This window comes from Periplaneta americana, chromosome 4, assembly GCF_040183065.1.
Source record: "Periplaneta americana isolate PAMFEO1 chromosome 4, P.americana_PAMFEO1_priV1, whole genome shotgun sequence".
NCBI lineage: Eukaryota > Metazoa > Arthropoda > Insecta > Blattodea > Blattidae > Periplaneta > Periplaneta americana.
The window spans coordinates 60,809,505-60,835,389 of record NC_091120.1 but is presented as its reverse complement, the minus strand read 5'-3'; positions in this window follow the sequence as shown (position 1 = coordinate 60,835,389).

Below are 25,885 nucleotides of genomic sequence, written 5' to 3'. Positions count from 1 at the left end.
GCATGTTGCAGATTACACAGTGGCTCGTTGCACGATCATATTTTCGCCACGGCTGCCATATAGTAATGCAGAATTCTTGCACGGAAATATCATATGTACTTCGGTATATCATAGTAATATGAATAAAAAAGTTTCTAGCTGCCGAGGTCTTGAGTTTACGTCAATACGGTTACGTGTCAAGAAATTTCATAAAATATCTTTGTGTCTAGCTTGCATGTCAATCTTACGTTTTCATTGGAAATGAGGCCTTTATTCATATGACTGGGAAACCCAATCCAATTCTTGTTGAATAAAATACAGTTGCTTCCTGCAATTTAAAATACTTCCAAATACTCGTACCGGCTAATGCCATGTGAGCAACAAGTATGGAGTAGAGGAACTTTGTCTCACGCTCAGCTTACATGCAGAACACAGCCGAAGGATCACAGAATGACTACGTGAATTTTGAGATTATGAACACAAATGAACGCAGCTTGTTTATTCAATACCAATCATTAGTTACATCCAGCAGCCTCACTGGAATTGTTGTGGGAGATACTATCATCATGACTGACTGAAACTAACAATTTACCAATTTGAACAGTGGGGAGGACCTCAGGATTCGATCCTTGGTTCTCACGAACAAGTTGCTCGAAGTATGGGACCACCATGTTCGGTCATTTGGAAATGTCAATCACTCGACAGCAAACAGCAGCGAAGCAGATAGTGGACCGATGCTGAAGGATTGTAACTAAGCCGGTATGCAGGGCATAAAAACGCCGGAGAGGTGAGCATCACGTCGGACGCCCCGCTGCGGCCGGGCGACAACTCCGCAGTTGCTTGTTCTGCTCCGCGGGTTGCGTCACGGCGCCTCTAAATTCCTCTCCGGCGACTGAGTTTGGAAGTCCTCGTGCGTCTGATACCTCCTTCTCTGGTCCTGAGGCGGTGGGACTGACCGAATTCCAAATATTTCTCTGTAAGCTTACTAATATAAGTAGCTCTATGTTTATTTTCATTATCGTAACTAGGGATCGTACTTTGTCCCAGGAGGCTACTGGAGTGTTTAAGTGGACTCTCTAGCAGGCGAAGTACTTGATTGATTGCTCACGCGACTCTTGTTTGATAAAGTTGGGCAGAACAAAACATAGACCATTTTAACAATTACACTAATATTTACAATTTAAATTATTAACATTAGATGCACTAGATTAAGGTACTTTTACTATTTACACTTTCATATCTCTCTTGGTACAGTTGACTAAACAACAACTATCATAAAGATTGTAGCTAACTATTCCGCGGAACAGACTGTTATACATACGGTGGCATATACGTAGGCCAACGCGTATCTCAAACTGCGCTCAGACGTGGATTCGAATACCGTTTGGACTGATTAGTTGGATGGAGTTTTTCCAGAGGTTTTCCTTATAAGGTGAATTTCAGGTATTCCTACGGTGAAACCAGCAAATAGGGATTATATAGAATGGACACTCAGTGAATCTTCCTATTTTGTTTCTCTGTGCGCCGGCGTTTAGTTCCACTTTCAAGCGCTAGAGGTTAGTGTAATCGAGCATACGCTTAGATAATAATTTAATATAAGAACTGAGACACAGGATCCATAATCCAGTAACGCTTTGCTTCAAATAAATTCAAGTTAACAGCTTCTCCTTATTTCTCAGTGAGAAACTAGTTGTAATATTTTTTGTGTGTTTCATATATAATAAATTATATTATAAAATAATATAATACATGATAAAATTATGTATGAAATTTGTTTAATATTTGTATGCAATATATTATAGGCATATGGTTTTACTTCTCATAGGAGTTTTGGTTTTCCATTTTCAGCGCTATCAAATCATTAGGCCTACATATTTTAGTAGTTGATGGGGTCAACGTCTCAACTCTCATCACAAAGGAACTCTAGAGTCTAGACATTACAGTTAATGACGGATTTATTATTTCATTGGTCCAATTTGTTTTATTTGAGTACATAATGTATCTAGAGTATTAATTGTATGTTTGTTATAATCCCCTGTGTCAACTGCTAACTGGTGTGATGTCAGCGCCAACTTTAGGGAAAAAGCAGAATCTCACGCTCAAACTGGTTTGAAGGTCATTGAAATCAGTCCTGTTACATCAAAGGTACCGACGCGAAGTGTGCATACTTGTAATTTCCTATACGCTGGCGAAACCTCCGACTAGTCTCTTCAAGTATTATGTCATTATCTTCCATTCCATCGACACTACATAACATTGCACTTGATACAATGGCATTAAGTAACTTAATAAAGCCATATAATTGACTTTCAACATCACTAAGGATTTTCAGAGTTTCAATCTTTGGCGATGTTAACGGTTTATGAATGCATTATTTCTGTCTAGTGTTATATTGTGAGCTTAAAATATTTTTTTCTTTAATTTCATAATCAGCGCTAGTTGAAATTCTGCGGATATAATTGTAGCACACCTTCAAGTCTATCTCCAAAGGGGATGTCCATTATGAAGCACAACATCCTTTATAAGCACATACAGATATATTAAATAAATGTAGGCTATGTTTGCACGTTGACACTATACAGGACTAGTTGATATAAGATTTCTTCATTTTCGTAAGTCCAGAAGAAATACATGTTACAGTAAATTTTCACAACGGATGAAATCACGTAGCTAGTAGAAATGTAAATAATAAGATAAAAAAAGCAGAAAAGTTTTACCTCGGTTGATTCGTATAAATTCTTTTGAAGTAATATAGGCAATGCTATGCGACATTAATGAAATGGGGTTCTCGAGTCACGTGATACTTTCATATTCTTATCATTTTATTTTAACTTTAATAAAATAGAAGATTATTTTCCATTCTATTACCTTGAGAACATCTGTGTGAGATTTCTTTTATTTTGTTTATTTCTCGAAGGGTACTTGAAACATTCCGTTTGTTTAACCTCGATTTTGTTCTCGTGTAGGAGGCTAAACTCACCGCCTTCTATTTCTCATCAACCGTGTCAAATTCTACACTGAAGGTCATCATCAGTTAATGTATGCAGGACCTTTCCATATGATCACATTCGAATAGTGCCAGGAAACATAAAACTTATACCATTTGATTAATTATATTATATTATATTATATTATGTAAAATATCACATTGATAACATGATAAAGAACTAAATATTTACTAAATGCAGACTTTATCAATAAATTGGTCTATAGAACTGGCTTCATATGGGTCAATTTCATTAGGAAGATATGTTCAACTTGCAGATGCGGCCCCCCATCTGGTTGGTACATACATTAAAGACTTCAAAATATTTGTAAGTGAACACCAAGACTATAAATTCTAAGTCATAATAACAAGTATCGCTTTAAAGAAATATGAACATATTACCGGTACGGTAGGCCTACAAGAGATTTTTCCCTTTACTTCGTACGTAAAGCTGGGATTTCTATATTTGTTTTTTCATTGCCTACAATTAAAATTCTGTTATAATGTTTACGAATAAGGACAATTTGAGTAATTTAAAACCTATTTTATTTTCCATATTTGTCCATATTCCCTTGTATAATAGGCTATATATGGAGAAAACTTGCATATCTTTATATATTTTTAACATTCTAGTTTAAATTTGTTCCATATTTTACGGTTTCAAAGTTAAATTCCAACTCTACTCATACCATAGCGAATTTAGTCATGAAATTCTGCAAATAATTAATTTTTACAAGAAAATAACACTATCATGGCCACCTGTGGGATTGTCATTGCTAAGACGCAACGACAACCTAATCAAAAACTTTATTTTACAATAATGATTACCGTTGCATCGACCTGCGAATCTGCCTTCCAAACCATTTTAAAGGCTTTTTTCATTATACGTTTCGCCGTTTAGTTCACAAACACCTGTAATCTAAGACTTCTGAGTTTTAATTACTATCTAACAATACTGTTCTATTTATAATACTAGACATGCTGCTCGAGTCTTCAAAGGTCGGTTTATTAACTGCTTTTAATTACACCCAGACAAAAGAATACATATTATAGCATCTTTTTCAGCTGTCACTCCTTAACTTAATGACAAAACTGTCCCTTTCGACCGCCTCTGAGACAGCCGGTAACAAAAAAGATTGTATTCAACATTAAAGACAGGAAATTCAGACCATTTTAATAAGCAATTACTTCCTTAACACAAAAGATGCACGCATGTACAAGATTAATATTTTCATAGTAGAACAGAATTACCAAAAGTTAATATGGAATACGTATGCAACATCATGTTGCTACCAGCGTCGGACTCCTATCAAGACATTCGGAGATGGAGAGTTTAGAAAATACTATTGGGTATACAGGTGTCTTCTTAGCGGTCATCCCCTCTTAAATTAAACAGTGTTGCCATGTTTTTGTGTTTTACATGACGAAGGATGAATTTAATGACTTTTCATGCTCTCTGCAAAAATGAAATCCGTTTTCGTGAAACACCTATAGTTTTTATGTAATCCTCTAAGTTGGCTATATTTAAATTTCGCGTCTAATATTATACTGTAATCGATATAATCTATCGTAAAGTGACTGAACGCAATCGACTGTGAAACAATCGATACTTCTCGTGTTGTCTAGACATACACAGAAGGATTACAGTCATATGATAATAATTTTGAAGTGAAATTTATATGTGTCAGGCTTTGCAAACTTTCCTTGTTTTCTGTGCCTCTAGGACAGTCGTGCTCTTGAATCACATTAGAATAGAAGAAAATGGCCTATTAGAACAAAAATTAATCCTGGGGAGAAAAATATCATTACATCTTGTGAGTTCCAATTTACAGTCTTCTTTACAACGATTTGTCTGAGCGTATCCTATATTCATTTCCATAAAATTAACGAAAACTGACTTTACACCAACTAATTCACAATTTGTTTTGCTTTCAATTATTTGTTTAGGTCTGTGGCTGGAGTAACGTTACGTAACCAGAAGAGGAGAGAGGATATTCGATTGGAATTGGAAATATTTAACATGGATAGTAAAGTAGAAAATAACAGAAAGAAATGGCTTGAACATTTGGAAAGAAATTACCAAAAATATGTTACTGTGCATACAGATCACAAGAAAGGAGAAATGTGGATAGATCAAGACTGAAAATGTTTGTTTAGACCATTAATGTACCAAAGGGGATGGAACGAGCCGAACAACTTATGCCATGATGATGATGATGATGATGATGATGATGATGATGATGATGATGATGATGAAGAAGAAGAAGAAGAAGGAGAAGGAGAAAAACTTTCTACTGTTCTTTTAGGTTATTTCAGCTAATCCGTACTTTCGTTAATTCGGATAATTTTCCCCCAAAATTAGTTTGAATTAACAAGATTATATGCGGTACTGTAATTTGTAAATGAAGTCCTTTTCATGCTATATATCAAGAATCAGAATGAGTTTGAAATTCTTTAAAGAAATTAAATGCAATAAACTGTTGTGAGAAGTTTTCAATTTTTTCACCTTGCTATATATAAATGTAGAAACATCAAAGACTTTGGAACTACAGTACATATCAACACCATCATCAAGAAAGAAAAAAGAGAGTCTAAGAAGTCGATATGTAGTTCCGAAAATTCGTATCTTTCTACATTTATTACACTCTGCAAAAAGAGAGAAAAAAAGCTTGGTAGCACGTTGAACTCATGAATGCTAAATCATAAGCAGTTATGAATGTTAGGAGCTTCTTGAATTAGATATTATGACAAGTATCTATCAAAACACCAGCTACCAGCGTGTTCTGCATCATACTACATGTGTCCGAGTCATTTCGTGATTGACAGCTTATATAATTGAATTTAAGAAAATGTGATAGTCGTCATTTGGATGTGAGCTGTCAAATCTACAAGGACAGAAAACCATTCACATAGCCTAACGTATTTCGCAAGCTTATTTTAGTAGTTCTAATAAGCCTGCAGACTATTGCTCATTACTTCAATATTTTTTAAGAATAGTTTCATAAATTCCGAGCTTGAATTAGTTAACAATTTTCGTGAAAGATGTAAGATGTGCCGTTCTCTGCCATGTATGTTCTGTAAATAGGAAGGAGTCCACCACTTCCAAGTATTAATCAGCTTGTCTGACTGCGAAACTATCGGGCCCGAAATCGAATCCTGGTTAGGACTAGTTGCAAGGTTGAGGTTTTTCTGGTGGTTTCTCTCAACACATGAAAAGCAAATACTGGATAACTTTCGAAGCAGGAACTGAAGTGACTTGGGAAAACCACTAAAAAACCAAACCAGGATAGTCGGTCCCTGATATCGAACCTCAGACCTTCCGAACACAAGACAGATGTGTCAACCACTACACCACCGTGCTTGATTTGACCTTATGCATTTTATAATAATAATAGATTTTAAAATAATATTAAGGTTTCTGAATTATATCCACTAAATCTGCAACTACCCTTTGTTAACATATTTGCCAGTTCGTTTTCAAATATTGCAACATAAATAATGTTCATTGAAAGAAATTTTTACACAAGTTGAAGGTTTTGTAACTGGTCAGAATTAGGCTGTTAGGTATTCTACGGTGTCCTGAAACTTGACATTTCCAACGTTTCCGTACAAACAGATTCCACATCAGGGCTGACGTATAAATTCAGGGGTCGCCTATTCTGTTGAGCTGGTTACGTTTGGCTACTCCGTGAAAGCCTAAAAACGCATGTTTCTGTAACTGGTTTATAATGCTCACATATATTCCATCTACTGGGTGTTCAGTTCAAAATGTGTCATGGCTCGCTGTATGCCGTCATGTGGCTAGCCGATGAGCCTAGAGAATTCAATCTTCCTACACTTCCGCAGAGGTCTATAACCTGTGAGGTAGAGAAGTTGCCTAGCAAGTACGGCGTTTATTCTGAAGAGTACGTACCGATACGTACGGTAACGCCGGTAGTGGCAGGAATGTGAACTGTTTGGAAATACGTACTGTCGGGATATGGGGAGAGGGTTAAGACGATTTCTTACGTATTTGTTGACATTTACTTCGACGGTCAACATAGACACGGAGCATTTGATTTGTGTTGTGGAATGTTACCGTACGCAACCGATGATAACAAATACCCTGCGTACGACTTGCCGGCGCAAAACACAGTTCGAAAGAGGTTATGGTAGCACACAGACCGTACAGACCGCCATTTGTTGCTACGACGTTCAAGTTATACCGTACACGTTCTCAAGTTCAGATTGAAGAACGCCTTAAATAATAGGAACTTCTCTGACATATAAGCTGAAACTCGCTTCAAATCGGTGACCCAACAACAGTGACGTCATGACACACTTTGAAATGAACACCCAGTAGAGAGTTTTCTTTAACAGAAGAGCAAATTAAAACATACAATAATAAGTAATGATGCATTTGTTTACTTCAGGATTTTCCTTATTATCTTCGGTAGATCAGCAATAAGTAAACACAGAGACACCATTCCTGGACATTTTCCGATTATGAATAACAAAAATTTGTTTACTATTATCACAAATACTAGCACTTTCGTTTCTTTTCCTGAAGAATTAGACTGTTTTTTGAAGAAGTGAGTTCCAAAGAGTCCTAAGTCATTTTTTTTAGATTTTAACTTGTTTGATTCATGGTATTTTTCAAAACTTTTTTCCTATTTGGTGTAAATTATTAATTTTTTGTATGTAGAGAGCTTATAGCTGTGGCAACTCAACCAAATAAAAATATTTTGAAAAAGTTATTTGGGGGCCCAAATTTGAAAAAAATATATATACCCAATGCAGGATTGTACTAAAACCGATATACGTATCTAAACCGTTTTTAAAGATAGATTCAAACAGTTTTTGCAATGTACTTGCAAAAGTATGTTCTACAAACTGTCTGTAACAGAATTTTGATATTAGTCCCTACGTTAGTAAAATAAACAATTAAAATTTAATAACAATTTTCTGATTTCCTTTCTTGCAAACAAACGCGCGTTTTTTTAAATGAAATCAATTAACAAAATTCTGTTACAGAGAAAAGTTTCCTAATAGTCTAAATGTGTGTTCTAAATATCATGCATGTATCTTTAATAGTTCAGAAATTATATTCATTTTGTCTGGCAATGTAGCAAAAAAAATGAAGTTACTGGAAACCAATAAAAGCGGGCGTGTGATTTAAAAATCCATAGCGCAGGAAGTTTAAAAATGACGTCTCAACATCCGATGAGGGCACAAGTACCACAAAATGTTATGCAATGTATTCCACACATATCAAAGGGTATTTTAAAGAAAAAAAAACAATTTTTTGAAAATTTAATTTACCGGAAACAACAATAAAATTGGGTGAGTGATTTAAAAATCCATAATGCAGGAAGTTTAAAAATGGCGATCCACACATATCACAGAGTATTTTAAAGAATTTTTTTTTTTTGAAAATGTAGTAATTTTTCATCAAAAATACCATCTTCTCCCCTTAAAGTCCATACAGGCTTATAACTGTGTAAGTTTATTTAACAGACTCTCTTAAGTCTTAACTTAGATCCGTTTGAAAAAATATATGCAGGGACTAGGAGCGTCAAATTTGTTTGATCGGTTGTCTCATTTTTCTCATAACTTGTCATTTTGACTTAGGCCACTTTGGAATCCACCTCTTCATTTGTATTCAGACTTTTCATAGATTGTTACAAGTTGACAGCGGGAAAAAAGTCATTCGGATGTAAAGGTAACTACAACGCGACTAGTTTGTCTCGTCAGAGGGTTGTTTACGTTAGCACAGTAGGCATACTAGAGGCGCGTTCATGTAAGAACTGTTTTCGAATCGATGATTCAGAAGGTGTCTGATATTTTGTGTACTTTTCTATAAACCCTTTAAAGTGAGGATTGTCCAACGTTTTGAATGGAATATTGCAACTTATCATCATTCGACACAAATCCAGACAAAAATCATATTTCATATTTGAGGTGGAATTTGAACTTGAACCCTTATTTTCTTCTAACATAGAGCAACATTTTTCATGTGTTTCTGTGTATTACATTGATGTTCTATCGATTGTTTTGTTATCTTTTTTTAATGCACACATACATAACCGACACTTAATTGTTTCACCAGTATCACTACTAAAAATGTGGCCACCATATTCTTGTATTAAAGAATACATCCTATGCTTTTTAACATCTGTCTTCGGCATTATGATCACTTCACTGAACACAAATGAATATGTTTACGTATCTTAATGTTCTCTGTTTACGTACGGACGAGGACTGACTGAGAACCTAGAGTAGCAGTAGTTTTCGATGTTCACGTGTTGCGGACGGTACCGTGTTGTACCTACTTGGGATGTCTGCACACCTCATGCCATAGTCTATGCGTACAATACTTGTAAACAGTAAACATGACTTTTATTTTACTTTTTTCCGTTGTCTAGTTATAAGTAACAGAGCTAATTTTGTTGAATCTAGAAATACCGAATTTGACATTAGAACATATTTTAACCTGTTTTATTTGAAAATATTAATAATACAATTTTGTCTGTTATCTTTTTCGTAACGATGAAAATCAACTCGCTTCATCTTGAAGTGGCAGGTATTATTTCCTCTTTTGAAGATGAAGCATCTTGCAACTCCTATGCTACGTATCATCGTAATGACATCATTCACACCGAGGTAACTTACAGCAAGTCATACGTTACATTCTAGGTTGCTGTGACTGCTGTTTTGCAAACCGCAGAGAAATGAATTTATGAGCTACTTCATCTTTCAGCTCATGATAGGTAGAAACTTAGTTCAGCATCCAAACCAATCGGAGAAAAAATACGTGAAAAATTTGAAAATGTTCTCCAGAAAAATACTGAACTTACGAATTTCAATGCAGCTGTGAATGTCTTGTCGGGAAAATGTAACAAAATTGAAAAATATGATTCTTCTGTTCAAGCAATTAGAAAATTAAAGTAGGATGCTCACGCGACATCAGTAGATTAAATTAGCTAGTCATAGTTTATGACTTTAATGATAACAGTCAATTAACAAATTTTGTTATTCACAAAATTCAAACCAATAAGGTCCAACAGTATAAATAATGTACGATAGGAAGATCGAATTTAGCTTTTAACTTTTAATATCTTTTATGACATTTATTTCAACTTTACTTGCTTATGAGTATTATAATGTGTTCTGTCATAAAAATTATAGGCTATGGACCTGATGACGCTAATATGGAAGAAACATTTGTCTAAAATATTTCTAATATATTAAGGAGCAATATAAAAGCATTCACCTACTGATAAGTACAATTGAGATATTTAATAAAAAAAATAGCTAGTCAATTAATTTTTCCATTCTCGTAACTGCAACACCAGGAGCAGATCCTACAAGCTAATATAAAAAAAACATGTGTAAATTGTCACTCGAAGATTTGGAAAAGTGACCGATTGTAATGAGAGTGCAATAAAATTGTGAAAAGTACATGTGGTTAAAATCAGTGAGGGAAGTGGTAAAAAACCAGAGGCGGTATGCTACATCAAGATTTTCCTCTGGTATATCTCGATTTAATAAAAAGCATACCTCCTCTCTTACAACATAGACATACATGATATTGTATACAATAAATTGTTTCGTGCAGTCAGTAACGCGAATCTTTGGAGCATACGGTACACATTAAATTTCTTAATAAAATAATTTCAAGTTACTTCAGTTATTTGCTAGATTTTTTAATGTCCATTGAGAGTTATCATTTAAAATAATGTTTAAGCTTCAAAGTGCCTTACTCAATTATAAATAAAAAGTGCAACAACAACAAAAATGACACAGTTACTAAATTGGCAACAATGGCCACCACAACCTACAGACCACAACCTTCAATACGTGAAATACCACCATTGTAAGCATTCCAGGGGTTTACTTATCAAAATAAACGTGTCTAAATACATGTTGAATACAATTCCTGAAGGCTGTGGTTTAGATTTACGAAGCAAACAGATAGTTTGTTGTGAAGAAATGTACAGTGCGTTCCCCGGCGTCAGCGGTAGCTACTATGGCGGCAGGCGCTCCAATCTTCACCCAGTCCAAGGCCTCGGAACAGTCCGGCCGAGTACGAACGCACTGTAAAAACAATTTTTTTACGTATCACATTTTTTCATGACGGTATGTCATTTTTCACTAATGGTAGCCTATGTCTTCTGGCCATAGAAACCGGTAGCGGTATTCCATATAGGCGCATACCGTCACACTTCCCTCACTGGTTAAAATGAATGACTCTTAATGTAAATTTAGGAAATATAACAATCTTTTAATTTTTTAACATCACTGCGTCGTTCCATTCCGTTTCAGTATAGGCCTACCCGTATACAATGAGGATATACACTATTGTTTAAGGCAGTGGTGAACGACTCAGCTGCTCTTACGAAGCACTGTGAGCACATACGTGCACTCACGAACAAAAAAGAACGAAGTTGACATTCCAAGCAGTGGGACGGTCTGCTCTCGCATATTGCCCGTGTGCAGGGATACGTGCTTTTGCACAAGAGATATTTATTAATTTTGAGTAAGATTTGATGAAAAATAATTTTAGATAATATGATTTTAGAGCCTATGAGCCTGTTTTAGACACCTAAAATTTAATTTTTGTGCCTAAAAATCCGGTTATTATAATCTTCCTCTTCATAAAACTAGTTAAACTAGTAGCGTGCCGAATGTTTCATGATTCCAGCCATCTCTTGCGCGATCTCACGATACTTCTTCCTTTCGGTTAATATTTTTAAAGATCTGAATGGAATTCATCTGTTGTCATTCTTGTTGCATGTTTCAGCCAGTTGTCTTTACGTTTTAGATGCTATCATGCAGTGTTGCTTTGTGTTTACTTCTTTTTAATATCTATGTTCTTCAGTCGGTCTTGACTATAGCAAACTTTAATTGATCTTAAAAATCTTACGTCTGCTGATAACATCTTACTCGTGTCTTCCTTTCCGTGTTTTTTCCACTATAGAATGGCGTGACAGAATGTAAGCTATGTGTTCTTTTATTGTGTTGCATTATAGGAAGTGTAGAGAAAGTATTGCAATGCTGCGCGAGATTGATATCGAGGCTTTTGACGGAAGTGCACGTTTCCAACATCTCTGGTACTTATGGCGTGGTATTCGACTGTCCATTTAGCTGCATTCAGCTTTTAGTTTGAAGTTATCCAACGGATTTTGTTCCCCTCTATTTAAGAGCTAAGTCGGGATTCATAGTACGAAATACAAGTCTGCAATTCTCGAAATACTTCAGGGGTTTCTGACACATGGACAATCCAGCCTTGCGCTTGATTTATATTAATGTGTAATCTGTACTTATATATAACAAAAAATATATAAATACAGATTACACATTAATATAATATCCCTCTTCTTACTCTTCTTCTCCTTCTTCTTTTTCTTCTTCTTCTTCACTACCAGGCATCAGGCTTGCAGCTTGTTCCGTCTTCACTCCAGCCATCTTTTTCTTGGTCTTCCCATTTCTCGTCTTCCGTCTGGTTTATATTTTAGTATATGTTTTACTATTCTGTCATTTCCTATTCTTCCAATATTTTATATCCATTGTTGTTTGTTTTCTTGTATACGATCATTAATGGAAAATATGTTCAGTTCTGTTCTTACATTTCATTTAGTATTTCATCCAGTAACGTGCAATCTTTTACCTTTCTTAAAAAATTCATCTCTGCAGTTTGTAGTTCTTTCTTGGTTAAAGTTTATGATTCACTTCCATAGGTTAGAACAGATGTGGCCATTACTTTATAAAACTTCAGCTTTGTTTCTTGTCTTGTTTTATTTTTTAATGTTCTCTGAATTGTATCATTGGAATTTATTAAATTTGTTATCTACATCATTTTCTCGTTCATAACTTATATCACAACCTAAAAAGTTAAAATGAGACTTTTGTTCAACTATACTGTCATTTATAATATAATTTTACATAGCATATAACTACAAATAGAATAAAACTATATAAAATGTATTATGACAGCTACAATAACAATCATAACAGCCAGCATTACCATACCACTATCACTACAAATTTCGTCCCACCAAAATAGTTCTCCACATTTCAAATCATTTCACTGAATAAAGAATATAGCACAATAACTACTACTGCGACAATGAAAACTATGGAAACAACTACAACAACGACTAGAACTACAGAAACTACAACGGAAAATACAACAATTACAACAGTTATAACAGCTAATTCAGCAACTACAACCATCAAACGACCACAACCACAACTATAACCACAAAAAATCATAACAGCCAGCACAATCACAACCACTACTAATTTCATCTCACCAACATGCTTCGTTTCACGATACTTTGCTCCACATTTGAAATCATTTCACTAAATGAAAATATAGGACAGGGTAGCGCGTAAGTTTCTTGGATGGCAATAGACAAATGTGATATATTTTTCTTACATGTAACGCTCACATCCAACAACCATAGACTGGAGTCAGATGCGAAAGATAAGACCCCATTTTATTCTTTCTGTTTGGTATACAGGGTGGATGGTAACCTCTACACCGAAACGAAACTGGTAATAGATCATGAGGAGAGATTTGAAAAATCCAAATAATTTTTTTCTCTAAAATTCACCGTTTTAGAGGAAATCGTTACGTTTCTATTAAGCATTTGGTAACATCAATCTCTGCAATAACTCTACCAGGCGCGGTCTGCACTCCTTACCTTCCCTTCCCTCTCTGCTGTATTCAGTCGGTGACGCACGAGAGTGCGCTACGTTGCAAGATTTATTTTAACGATTTTCGCAATTATTGAATTTAAATTTATGACTAAATGGTTTGATATGCAAAAAAAAAAGAAGAAGAAGATTCAAGACGTTAACTGTTCAGATTATTTTTACCTATCTGTCTGTATAGCCCATTTCTCTCGGATCATTGCCGCAATAGAGCGCTGCAAACATTAGGTAAAGACTATTTTTTCCTGCTTAACGGTTCTTCAACAAAGGAAAAGTGTAATAAAAGTTTTGTTCCATTTAACATGTAGAATCAGCACTTAAAGTTTGGTGCATCGGTCCCCTTTCACTCTGTATAAATCTGGTGTTCATCCGTTAAGTCCTTTCATTTCGTCCTCTCTCAGAGAGGACAATTCTGAAGCAGACTGTTTGGTATCAGAGCTGAAGGTCCTTGCTCCTCCCTTTACCACGAGATTTCTATAAACCTTTCTTCCTTCTGGAGCGTGGGCTCCTGATTCAGGAGAAATCGCTGACCTTCTATAGCGATGAGTAAATATGTACACTCATAAAATATGAGTGACGTTATGTAGATATCAATATCCTGGGTTCGACTACCCATCTGAGTTATTTGTCATCGTCACTCCTTTCAAGTTAATGACGAAAGTGTACCATCAAGTTACTTTTGCATTTACTTATTTCCGCAGCTGTCGTAAACGAACTGTCACAATCAATCAATAGAGCATTAATATCCATAATTGCATGAAACCCACACGCCGATCCGAACCATCAATCAGCTCCAGTATTACCACGTAGGATGTTCCGACAATTCCATAGTCAAGAAAGAATATGAAGATGACAGTTTGTAATGTATGTGTAAACAGAACTTGGAGAATGACACAATAATAGTCCACAAGCAGGAGGCATGAATTAATATTAATATATTTTCCATTTTATATTCGGTTCAACAGAAAGAATAAACGTGTTTTTTTAATATGAACTACATAAAAGTAATATTCTTGTGTCGTCTTTGTGTAATAGGATCAAGACAGCCAGCTAATATGTAATTTAATTGAATTTCCTAACATGGGAGGTTGATATTATTAACAAAAAATTATGTCATCAACACGAGGAAACATGCTAATTGAAAAGAATGGGTCGTAAATCTACGAACAATAATGACACAGTCAGTATAATGAAATGGTACATACTTTCTCATCATGTATCCACGCGTGTCCAATCCTATTTTCAACGACATCCCCATTTATAGTTTATTTTCTTGAATTATCATTCAGAACATAATATATTAAGGATGAATGAAGACAGATTCCCATAAAAAAAAAAAATACTGAACTACAGACCGGAAGGAAGGAGGAATGTCGGAAGTCCCCGCAATAGATGGGAGGACACTTTCGAAGAGGAAGGAACAGGCCACTAGGCCTAAACCTTGAAGATGATGATGATGATGATGATGATGATGATGATGATGATGATGATGATGATGATGATGATGGTTCAGAATAGACACTTAAATAATTTACTATACCTCCAGAAAGGAAGATAAACTTTCGTTTTCCGGATTGCACACAAAATTTATATTTTTGTAACCCCAAAAACTAAGGTATGCGACTTATATTAGAAACTATGCTGTTTAAATAGACACATTTAATTAGTTTTCCATAAATGACTGTTCAGATATTTTAATATTATCCAGTATTATGTGTTCTTTTTAAAAATCGATACTTAAAATTGATAGAAATAGTGGAAGATATTAGTAGTTCATGAATTTCTAAATGTATTACTTACGTGTCAAGTAGTCAGTAGTACTGCGAAAGAAGACCGTTAAAAAGGAATTTTAAGATAATATTATTTTATGAGCGATAGTCCGCGCATAACGAAGGATTATTTTTACAATCAGTGACGGAAAATGTTTTAAGAAAAGCGACCCCGAATGATTCTGTCGTCCAGTCTGGATTTTGCGTTATTCGTGGTAAGACAACAATTATTAAGTTTCGATTTCGTCTGCAGAAATCAAAAAAATATTACACAAAAATACTATCATGATGCTTATTTTCTTTAGATGCGTATGATTTTAAAATCTTCGTATGAAGAACGCACCCTGTGTAAACGGTAACATTGTTATGATAGACTCTAATATTTTAAAAACGATCAAAATCAATATATAGTTCTGAACTTACATATTAGGCACATCGTACGTAAGCTGAATCAGGAAGCGTTTACTCTGAATCAGTGACGTCCTGCTGAATGCTGTCCTCGATCCTAAGTCCTGTTTTCACTCTGTAAAGTAAGAAAAATGAAATATAAAAAAGTTTCCATTTTTTAATTTTGTTAGCAAAAGTATTAGTTAAAAAGTTTCCATTTTTTAATTTTGTTGGCAAAAGTATTAGTTATAAGATGTAAAAAAAAAACAAGAAACAATTGTTTAAACTTCACAATAATATACTCTGGAATTTAATGCTAATACGTCAAATAGCAAAGTACGACAGAAAATGATACAGAGAGACAAACGTATCTCCTCCATACCCTACTAAAGTGCATCTCGCTTAAGAATGTTCCTGATGTAAACAATTCTGTTCAGAAATAGTCTGTAAGCACAGCACGTTACCTGGCTGGAAAAAACATTTTCAAGCTAAGGGATGGATACATATTTTGGGGCACTGTTTTTCTACAATATTGCATTCTATAGTAAAATATAACGAGTGCACTGTGAAAGAATAGGCATGAGTTCATGGCAGGAATGGCGTCTTCTGCTGGTTGAAGACCTAAAATTCGCGGAAGGTGTCGAGAAATTTGAAACAAAAATTATTCAAATAATAAAAAGTTCTAACAAGTGCAAAGAAAAACCAAACATTTAATAGTATCCCAAACAACAAGTGAGTCAATAAGATAAAGTTTTGCCCGTTATTACGAACTCATAGTTCTACCGTTACTAGGTATAATAACTGAAATTTTTGGATAGGCTAAACTTCAAAAGCATCTTAAGAGCTTCGCCACTGCTCATTACTACTTATTTGATTTGGTATTTGTTCAATTTTAATTACTTATTTTTTTCCTTATTTGTTCATTGTTTACTTACTGGTATTACTTATTTACTTAATTCGTTATCGGTTCGTCGTTTCTTTCTCAACATTTTGTCTCCTTCTATTTCTTTCTTTTTTCTTTTTTTTTTAATTTCTTCCCCTCTCTTTCGAGCATATAAAACGAACGTGCTTCTTCGCCTCTTCCAAAGTCATTGGTATTTCTACAAGGACGATTTGGATCGTCATTTCTTTAGCCTGTTCTGTTTCTTACATCTTGGCTTGAATCGCATGACTCATAGACATGAATCTCAGTCTGATGTTCAGCCGACAGATCCATTGTATTACGTAACTATTTAGGGAGTGGTCAAGAAATTTGAATTTTATAGTCTAGATCACGACTGTTGTTGATGCTGTAGGAAATATATTCATTACATCACAGAGAAGAGTATTTCTTCATTGAACACAGGATGGAATTACAGTAGTTCACGGTACAACTTTGCTCAGTCTTATCGAAACACAAAATGACTTTCCTACATACGCTATTACGCTATGGTTCACTCAGAAAGCCTTTAGAGTCAAAACAAATTCCAGTCAGTTGGAGTTAACTTACTGTTTCCTATTGGAAAAGTACTGTAGATTATAATACCTAAGATTCTATTTGTTGCTTTTAAAGAACGAAAAGTTGTTCTGCTCTACCTGTTTTGATTGAAATGAAAAATCAGTACTTAAGAGTTTCGAAAAAAACAGTTTTACAAATAACTGCTAACTGAAATTATATAAAATTTTCCTCCACGAACGATGGCTGAAGATCTAGGATAACTTGCCTACCATTGAGAGTCATATGACAGCAACAGCCAGTCCATAATTATAGTTGTAGCTCTGTGTCTGCACCTCTACAACACGTGACAACAGATTTCACCGTCATCAACTGCATAGATTGAAACAATTTCATTTCGTCTCCTCATAATTGATTAAACCATCTTTTGTCGGCCTGCACTGCGATCTTCTACCTTTCGGTTTATATCACCAGGTCTGTTTTACACCGATACTCTGTAGATCAGAGAATGTAAGGAGCAATTGATGCAGCCTGCATGACAACAAAATGACAAGGTACAACAAATACAGCACTGATCAACGAGTTAGATACTATAGAGAGGCTGAAGACCTGTGATAAGCGCTCCCTGCGGAGGCCAACAGTACTATGGACCGTTCCCTAAAAAACATGGCGGTCTATAGTACCGCCAGCCTCCGCAAGGAGTGCTTATCAAGGTACACTGCAATTAAGAAGTTAAAATTTCCAAAAATGTCTCATTCCCTCGGATTTAAATGAAATGTACCGTAAATCATAATATTCGTTGCTGGATATAGGTACCATTGCAGCAGAGAATTATAAGATAAGACGGACTGAGCATAAGCGAAATATCTGAATTAATAAGTTTGTACCATCAAGAGTTTATTATTTTTTGTGTTTATAGGGCCTACTCCAATTTTCTTTTTATTAATGCGTAGGGCTCTTTTTGTTAACAAAGAGGAAAGTTAGCAGCATCACACACAATTTGTCATTATTGTTCAAAATAATGTAAGAACAGTTTTATTCTGCAACAGCCTCCGCCTAGTTGCGAGACACGTGTGAGATCAATGTTTGTTTCAAATTATATTAGACTACACGATGTCTCCATCACGCGACAATATTTGTTTCAAATTATATAAGACTACAGGATGTCTCCATCACGCGAAAAGAAGTGTACCTAGCTGTGGCTCCTGTTGTTTCTGATAACAATGTTAATCGTAAGTATCTTATCGTTTCAATAAATTTTTATGTATGTATTTATTCACACTGCAAATGGGCAAGCACCCGGTGGCAGTGGTATATACAATATAAACAATACACAATAAAATGATAAGCAATACACAATAAAATTTACAATACACAATACAATTTTACAATACATATACAATTTTATACACAATACAATAAGAATACACAATACAATTTAACACAATAATAATAAAACATAAATAAAATACCTAATTTTACAATACAACCTACATAATTATGTATAGGTCCTACATAAGTTTCAATAGTCTTTCACTTTACTCTCGTCTCATTCCCTGTAGTGGCACTATGACGCATTTCACTGACACTATAGAACACATTTCATTGACGCTATAAATTATCACTCATCGGAACTGTTCACTGTACTGTAAAAACCATAACTTCACTGACTCACCTCGCTTCACTGATACAACAGTTCAAATAAGTCAAATAATTACATCCTTATGCATACTTATAAACAGAACTACATTTAAACTAAACATTTCTAGTCTAAGGCCCTCTTACACGCTATTTTTAAATAATTTACTATTCAAACCAAGGAAGTAACTCGTCAGGCTAGATAAATACATGTCACCTTAAAAAAATTAAATGTTGAATATCATCTTAATTTTAATTTGCACTTTATACACAACTTTTTAAGTTATTCTTGAATCTCCTTAAGGAAGGACAGCCCTCAAAGACCGCTGCAGGTAGGTCATTCCAATCATTTATAGTTCTATTTAAAAATGAGAATTTACCTACATCCGTTTTCTGTTTCCTACATTTGATTTTAAAATCATGATCGTTCCTACCATAGTACGTTGGCTTTTCTAACCGAGCCGTTATGTCTACCCATGCTTTCTGACCTAGATGTGCTCTATACAATGATGTTATTCTTGTTTTCCTACGTCTGGTTTCCAAAGTTTCCCATTTAAGTTCTTTTATCGTATGTGGTGAGTTATGATCATGAGTAACTTTCTATTAGTGTCATTCTTTAATTATTATGTTGCATGCTAAGAGGTTATTTGTAGTTTTAATAATTGCAGTTTTCAAAAGTTCTCTGTATTAATTCCAATTTCAAATGAATTTTTCTCAAGAACTTAATTACTGGATATTTTTTTTTAATTTTCGCCACTACCTTTCCTATATTTTACTCCAATTAGTTACATACGTCGTCTCTCTTGAAATAACCTGGTGAGCACTGAATTACATAATTTCATATTAGGTTAGATTAGCTGTAAGGTAATTAAATTTGTGACGAAGTCAAAAAATTATTTATTTTTCTTCTGCCGATTAAATTCATCCGTCTTTAGGTGCTTTGCTTTGGTTGCATCGAGTATAGCTTGTAATTTAATATCTGGGCTATATTTAGTAAAACTAATAAAACATAGGCCTACAGCTGTTATAAAACATAAAGTTTTGTGTGTATTTTACTTTTTACTTATTAACATAGTCTTAATATGTAACTCAATTCACAATAATACTAACTTCATCACAGTCATTTCCTACAACATCCGAGCCACGCCCCTTTGTTTTGACTAACCGAAACATGGCGGATCAATGTTCGTCTTCAACTTTCTGAGATCTTTGTCCTCTCTATAGTATCTAACTCGTTGGCACTGATATCTACAGTTGGTTTTGTTTTTCGCTTGGAGGGTAGCCTGACTTCACGGCGATCTTATACGCATAGCGATCACAGAATTTATGCTGTTGTTCTAAAGTTAAAATAAAAAATGTTAATAATATTGTGACTTACCGAAGTACATATAATATTTCCGTGCAGGATTTCTGCATTACCATATGATGAAGAATGGGTGGAGCGGAGAAATATTCTCTCCGGCACCGGGATATGAACCCGGGTTTTCAGCTCTACGTGGCGCTTTATCCACTGAGCCACACCGGATTCCAGTTCCGATGCCGGATTGAATCCTCTCAGTTTAAGTTCCACCTCTTAGTTTCCCTTTAGTGGCCAACCCTCATGCACTGTGTCACAGATGTGTGACAGTGGCACAATGTCCAACACACTATGTGCAGAGATGCACTTATTACGAGTGACTAAGTTGCCGGGAATCCGCTCCAACCATCCTTCATCATATGGTAACGCAGAATTCCTGCACGGAAATATCATATGTATTTCGGTATATCACAATAATATGATATGCGCAAATAATCACTAAAGCCTTGGTTTTTCTGAACCAACGCATGCGACGTGCGAGGTGCGAGGCCTGTCTCGCATAAATCCGGACTACACGAGAGATAGTAAGTGGTTTCTATATTTGCGAGGTGCGCAGATCTCGCATCTCGCAGTTATAGAAACCACTCACTATCTCTCGTGCAGTCCGGATTTGTGCGAGGCAGGCCTCGAACCTCGCACGTCGCATGCTTCGGTTCAGAAAAACCAAGACTTTAGTGATTTAAGACGGCGCTCATTCCGTCGGATCCCGGCCAGACCATAGCAGTTCTTCAAGGTCTAATACGTGGAAAGACGATGATGTTAAAATTGTAATGTTGAAATAAACACAAAAACCCTGAGGTAACCCTCATATTCCGATCTTATTCACTGCAAGTAAGCTATCTCTCCCGAGATCGAACCCTAATTTTCTGACTGATATACCTGCAGTCCATCACTTGTGCCTGCACCTCTAACAGTACTGTACGCATAATTCCACAGACCTAGTACTGGTGAGAGCTCTGGCACGATACACGCATGTAGGTCCTACCCAACGCATTTCTGACTCATGTAATAATTCAAAGCACAACAAGAGTTAATGCCTCTCGAAGAAGAGAAGGGATTTGGACAAATAACGCAAGCAACAGTTCTTGAATTATAATCAAAGAGCTTTGCCTCTCTAACACTGAAATGCACTTCCATCCAACCCTAGCAGCACGTACCCATCATTGATAAAAAAGAAGTCCTGCTTACGCTCTTTAACAGTGAAAAGGAAATTGAATGCGTGTTTTAGATCCCGTCTTATCACATATCTCAACCCAATGCTCATTTAGTCCATAAAATCAATCAAGAAAAACACATCGGCAACATTTTAAATTATCAACTGGTAGTAACATGAAATAAGTGTATCAATAAGGAACAAAAACTGACGAGTACTGCACATGAGTGCCTGTGTGTGATATATATGTGTGTTAGAATTAACAGCAATCACTCCTGGCTCGTGCTCTAAATCATAAATGTCGCCTCAATTTAAAAGAGAAATAAAGCTAGAAGGGCTGTATCATAGACTTACGAATGAGAAAAAACGCCATCCCTGAATTAGAGGGTTCCAGATCAAATTTAATATGCTTTAATAGCCCACAACAAAATTCAAATCAATGGTTCAATGTGAGTGATCTAACTCCGCCTGAATTTGTGTACTTCATCCATTGTTGTGGGAAATCTTTGATATTTCCTTTAACATAGATCTGATGTTGTAAGTTTCACAATAAAGAAGAAGTTTGCACCGGATCGGTGCCAAACTTAGTTCGAATCACGAATAGAGCACGAATTTTTGTCCATTGTCAGTAAGCTATTATGATTTCTGTATTATTTTATTCGGAAGTCCAGTTCATGCTTACCTCATGCTACAACGATTTCGCTGCGTTTTATTTCGTACGTTAGATTTGTAAGGTAAGCCTAAGAATAATTTAAGAACAGGTCCAGAGCCTATTAAAAAACTAATAAGATATTTCCTACTGTTATAGAATTTGTATGTGTACTTATGAGTTATTTCATGTCAAATCGAACACCTACGAAACATGACAACTTAATATTTGCTCCAATTTTTTTATATATTCTATTGATGAAATTAAATAACCCATGTGTAATTTTTTCGGGCTGACACAATTATTTAGTCATTTATTAAATGTTAAATTTTCCGTAAATTTGGATGCAACGTATTATGAAAATGGTTATACTGAAAATTTTATAAATCGTAGAAATTTCGTATTTATATCATTTTAAAGTGCAATAATTGCAGTATTATATACTAATTTTTAGTGTTCAATCAAAATATAAAATGGACCCCTTTTAGGGGGTTATATTTTTTAAATACATTTTCATATATCAGGGACTTACTTCTAAAAAGGGGAAAAAAATATCATATTCTTTGAAATGTTTTACGTAGAACTGCGTTGGTTTTAGAACTCTATTCGAATCAGAAGTCGCTGTGCAAATAATTTACTGATGATGTGTTCAGGTCGGAAGGCTCGGATTGAGTGAGACCGCGCGCCGGAGCATACAGCTGCGACAGTAGCAGCGAGAGTGACTAATACATTATCAGTGGTGCGGTGTTACTTTACGTAAATAAACAGATAACCTCTAGTTCTAAAAGCACGTAATGTCCCTTCAACACTTAGCAGTTTCCCTTTAATTTATCTAACAATAATTCCTAAGTCTTTCGAAGTAGGTATCGTGTTGTGTTGTGTTGTGTGCATGTCAAATCAAACACCTGTATACGAAACGTGACCATTTAGTATTTGCTTAAATCTTCTAAAATATGTTGTGCAGAACAAAATAAGAGGTCTGTAATTTTTTCTGGGATTATACTTTAAAATTTTACTATTTATATTCTTTTAATTATATGACAAATTCATCCACGACGCAGTATGAAAATGCTCATTGTAAAGATTCTATGCATCGTAGACGTTGAGTGTTGGTGCCATCTGAAATGGGAAGAAATGAACTATCATATTAATTCTTTTAAGTATAAGTTGAAATACAAATGGGGTTGTTTTAGAGGGTCACTTTTTAAACATAACTTAATATTTTTTTATAACAGCTTACTTTAAAAACGCAAAAAATATACGTACAATCTGTTATATTTTACATAGAACTACGTTGGTTTCAGATTGATTTCGAGTAAGAAATAACTTTAAAAATAAATGTCACCACGAAGATGAGTTTGGGATTTGTGTTGAGTGGCATTTTTTTGCTACATCACATGGAAAAGGGCCTTGTGATGGCATTGGCGGTACCGTTAAGCGGCTTGCTATGAAAGCTAGTCTTCAACCTGGTATAGATCCTATTGTAACACCAAGGAAACTGTATAACTGGGCTGAGAAAAACATTTCTAATATTGCTTTTAAATTTTTTACCATTAGTGAACACCAAAAACATAGCAATATTTTCTACTCAAGGTACCAACAAGCAAAAGTGTTGCGAGGTACCTTACAACTTCATTCTTTTGTTCCACTGACAAAATCTCAGGCCATGATAAAGAACTATTCCCTTCAAAGTGAGAGCAAAGTGGTGGACATTAAATAGAATTGATATTGGGGAACAACTGGATAATACGCACGGCAGACCAATATCGATAGTCGACTCTACTCGCTGGCCACTAGTCACCGGGCCGTACCGAGCCGTATCAAACAAAATATAATCGAAATGGTGGTAGTCAAATTCGCGACTATATTCTTAAATAATTCACTCCATTAGTCAAGTTCAAGGTTTTATGTAGTACAACGGCGGTTTTTTGAATGCACTAAATGAAAATGAAGATGTAATAAGATAATAAACTAGGTTATCACAAGGAAATTAACAGGAAAAAAGATGTGTTTCACGGAATACAATTAAAATGATGGAAAGTAAATTTCCGGTTAATGTTCGCCAAAGCGTAAAGTACGTAATTATGACGGCGTTGCTGTTTTATTTCTGGCCTATAGAAAAATACCTAGCCTTTTACGAAAAAAAAAATTTAAGGACCATGAAATTATTCACCGCTTTCATTATAGGCCTATTATTTTTTAACAATATTACGAATCAAAAACTGTCATATTATATAATTTTAACTACTACATGGACGAACCAAATCAAGCTAACCTAACCTAACCTAACCAAAGCTAACCTAACCTAACCAAAGCTAACCTAACCTAACCAAAACTAATCTAACCTAACCAAAGCTAATTTAACCTAACCTAAGCTAACCTAACCTAACCTAACCAAAGCTAAGCTAACCTAACCAAAACTAAGCTAACCTAACCAAAACTAATCTAACCTAACCAAAGCTAATTTAACCTAACCTAAGCTAACCTAACCTAAGCTAAGCTAATCTAAGCTAAGCTAACCTAACATAACATAACCTTCGTAAATGCAAGGCCTGTAACCGGAGCAAGAAGGGATCTCAATCATTTAATCTGCAAGTACACGCAAAAATAAATTCAAGTAAGGATCACGCTCCCACTGCATGAGAGGTCCGCGCATGCGCTACAGCAAAACTGTTTCTGTCCCGAGCCTCTCATCTAAGGCACTCGTCATAATTTACTCGCAATATTTACGCAAATACACATTGTCGCTAACAGTGGTGCTATCTCTCAATAATGTTCAGAACGAAGGAGGTAGACAGAGAGAGAAAAAATTTCTCCCGCCAACTACGCCACACACCAACGTCACGTTCTTATGTTGGTGACATTGTGTATTTACTTAAATTTGGTGCTAAACGTAACGGCACGGTTCAAAGTGACCGTGCTAATTCTCCAGTATAGCGGATATTGGTTGTAGTTGATTAGTTTTAAAAGTCCAGTGTTGTGTAAACTGTAGTTATTTTCACAAGTGTATATTTTACAAAAACAATATTTAAATACAGTACTGTGTTATGTAAATTACGTAAAAGAGTGATATTCTGACCGTGGAACAGTGTAAAGTGGTCACACGACTCTCATCCGGAGCTGCACCTGCACATCATCTTGCAACAGTACTTATGCAGCCCGCGACCTCAAGACGCGCAGCTTGGTGAGTCATTTAATTATTCTTCAACAGCTCGAAGTAGAGTTCTGATTTTTTTAAGGGCGGTTAAAATAATTTCAAGGTATTTAAGGATTTTTTTCTGTAATTTTAAAGTAAGTCGCTGCCATTAAAACATATGTTTGTACATTTAAATGTTTTTTAAAACAAAGTTAACAAACTTATATTTTTAATTATTATGCGAAGAATAAAGTGTGTACTGTCACCTTCAAATTGAGACAAAGAGCAAATCTCTGTGATGATTATTAGCGGAGATAATCACGTTTAATAATGATGCGCGACCTATTTCAGAATCTTTGATAACACATATATATTACAATAATCGATATAGACAACAATAATAAAACCCGTATTTATTTTTTCAATCCATAGAATGTGTAAAATTTGTTTTATCTAAATCGGAGACATGAAAGTCAATTCCAGGCTAAATTTGTGCGATTTGACGTGGAATGACTCTTATTTCTGGTGTGGAAGAGAAGGCCTAATGACTTAACTCCACCAAAATATACAAATAAATGATGATGATGATGATGATGTTAATAATAATAATAATAATAATAATAATAATAATAATAATAATAATAATAATAATAATTTTATCCATAGCTTATATCTAAACTGCTCTTTCTTTCATCGTC